This window comes from Tupaia chinensis, unplaced genomic scaffold (assembly GCF_000334495.1).
Source record: "Tupaia chinensis unplaced genomic scaffold, TupChi_1.0 Scaffold000295_1, whole genome shotgun sequence".
In the NCBI taxonomy this organism is placed as follows: domain Eukaryota; kingdom Metazoa; phylum Chordata; class Mammalia; order Scandentia; family Tupaiidae; genus Tupaia; species Tupaia belangeri.
In genome coordinates this window covers 124687-127413 of record NW_006159783.1, presented here as the reverse complement: position 1 = coordinate 127413, position 2727 = coordinate 124687, and the positions used below count along the sequence as shown (strand labels likewise).

The 2727-nt window shown below is 53.4% G+C and overlaps 1 pseudogene; it reads right to left on the bottom strand.

The window, feature by feature from the left end:
• Window positions 1-1516: 1516 nt before the first annotated feature.
• LOC106735100 (olfactory receptor 6T1-like) lies at window positions 1517-2263 on the bottom strand (annotated as a pseudogene).
• Window positions 2264-2727: the final 464 nt, after the last annotated feature.

Genomic DNA, 2727 nt, shown 5'->3' with positions numbered 1-2727 from the left:
CATACATTTTTTAGTCTAGGTAAGGTGGTTGAGCTTCAATTTAGAGTTTATTATTCCTTTCTCTCTCTTTTTCTATTTTTTTTTATACACAATTTAAACTTACCCTTTAATTTTGAGGGTTTTTTGGTTCGGTTTTCAGATTTTTTTTTTTTAAAGATTTTGCTACAGGATGTGTATGATCTTCAGAGAGAGATAGAGAGAGAGGGAAAGTGGGAAACTCCCACCCTGGGGGGATGGTCACTCCACGATCCCTTCTCCTCCGTTCCCCACTGGGGCTTTTGGGCACACATGGACAGCACTCAGTGTATTTTCCTTTTTTCTTTTCTTAAGAATTATTTTATTTAACTTTTTTTATTGATTGATTTTCATTTTAGCAGAGAGGGACAGTGAGAGAAAGTGAGAAAGCAGGCCGCCAGGTCTGGTACTTGAACCATGGTTGGCCACAAGGGAGTCCAGCACCCTTAACCACCACAGCGCCTGCCAGGCCCCCCAGTGTATTTTTCAAGCTTCTGGGTTTGGAACTTGAACCATAGTCAGCCATATGTGATTCAGTACCTTAACCAACATGCCATCTACTGGCTTGCAAAAATTTTGCTAAGGAAAAAAATTAATATTAAAAAAAGAAAACAGAGCCGGCAGGTGGTAAGGAGCGTAAGGTGGCAAGGTCCCACGTGGTCAACTGTGCACCTGAGTCCTGGACTCGCACACACACGCGCCCGGCGTGAGTTTAAGCCACCAGGTCCGGGACTCGAACCACAGTCTACTACATGGGAGTCCAGTGACATAGCCATTACACCAACTGCTGGTCCCTCTCTCCTCTTTCTAGCAAGCATGTGAGCCCTATAGGAAAAATTGAAAACAGAAAAGAAAAACAGGAAATAAAATAAACTAAGGGGAATTGCTCGGTGAGGCCGAGACCCTGACCTGGAGCAGGGATACCCAGTAGTAGGTTTGCCTGAGTTAAAACCCCTAGGTAGCAGGAGGTTTGAGTTTTCGAAGACCGAAGGCACAGGAAAGTGGCACGACAGCCACACACACACACACTGCTGCTCATCCTGCTGTCAGTGTGTGTGTGCAGTGTGTGCTGTGAGCACACACACATCTGTGTCTGCTGTCAGTGTGTATGTGCATGTTGTGAACACACGCACACATCTGTGTTTGCTTAAGTTTATTCTTTCTTGAGAGAGAGGAAGGGAGAGAAAGGCCTAGCTCAGGGTCTCCCCCACGCTCCCCCCCATTTTCCCCCACGGCCTTCCCAGCCAGCCAGATCCTGGGTCGGGACTGGCCCCTGCTGGCCAGAAGAGTGACCCGCAGCCTTCTCGGTGGCCCCGAGCTGCCTGAGCACCATCCTGGCCGCACTGGCCGCAGCCCGCTCCTGAGTTCAGATCTCTGGTCTGTGCAGAACCTGTGAACCTCTGAAAGTGAGCCCTGACAGGGGCTAGGGAACAATGGAGGCTCCGAAGGCCCTCCCTTCTGAGAGCACTTGTATGTACTCACGCAGGAAGGCGACTTACTGCCAGACTGAAGGTAACCTCCGTGAGGCTGTCACTGTCACGATCGGAAGGTCAGCAGCACCCCTGCACACTGACCCACGGCTGCCCTGAGCGCGGCGTGGACCCTCTCGTTGCGGAGGCTGTATATGAACGGGTTCAGCGTCGGCGTCACGATGGTGTTCAGCACTGTGGCAAATGTATTAACCCTGTCACATTGCCCTTTTTGGGGCGGACATAGATAAAGATGGAGCTTCCGTAGTAGAGTGGACCACAGTGATGTGTGACACGCAGGTGGAGAAAGCCTTGTGCCGGCCCTGGGCAGAGGGGACCCTGAGCACCGTGACGATGATGCAGATGTAGGACACTCCGGTCAGGACCAAGGAGCCCAGCAGCAGCATGGCGGAGGACACGAAGTCGGCCAGCTCGGCCAGAGACACGTCCGCGCACACCAGCTTCAGCACAGGGGCGCTGTCGCAGAAGAAGTGGTTGATGACGTTGGGGCCACAGAAGGGCAGAGGAGCCGTTAGGATCGACGGTGCCAAAACGGCCAGGAAGGCGCCCAGGTAGGCCCCCAGCAGCAGCAGCGCGCAGGTGTGTTTGCTCATGATGGCCGCGTAGCGCAGCGGGTTGCAGATGGCGACGTAGCGGTCGAAGGACATGGCGGCCAGGATGAAGAACTCTGTGGACCCCAGGAGAAAGTAGAAGAAAGACTGTGTGAGACACCCCGCGAAGGAGATCGCTTTGCGGAGGGGGAAGGTGTTGGCCAGCATGGCGAGCACCACCGTGGAGGTGATGGCGACCTCGAGGAAGGCAAGGTTGGCTATGAAGAAGTACATGGGCGAGCGCAGGTGCGGGTCCCAGCGACACCAGGTACATGAGCAGGAACACGGAGAAAAGCAGCATCTCTACTCCCTTCTCATTCTGAAATCCGAGCAGGACAAACTCTGTGACTCCAGTCCTGTTTCTGGGATCCATGAAGTCCCCGCTTCCCCTGGAACAACCGAGGGAGTTGAGTGTCACACTGCACTCTGGCACCTACCCCTGGCAGCCCCGGCAGTCACCTACTCTTGGCTTTCATGGTGGGACGGTGCCCAATGTTGTCAGTGTATAAACAGGTTCCGAGCTGAGCCTCAAGATCTGAGGGCTTAGGTGTGGGACTCACCCTTAAACGCCGAGCCAGCCTTGGAGGACGGTGACGACAACTGCCCTTATGAAGCCCTGTGAGTCTCTCTGG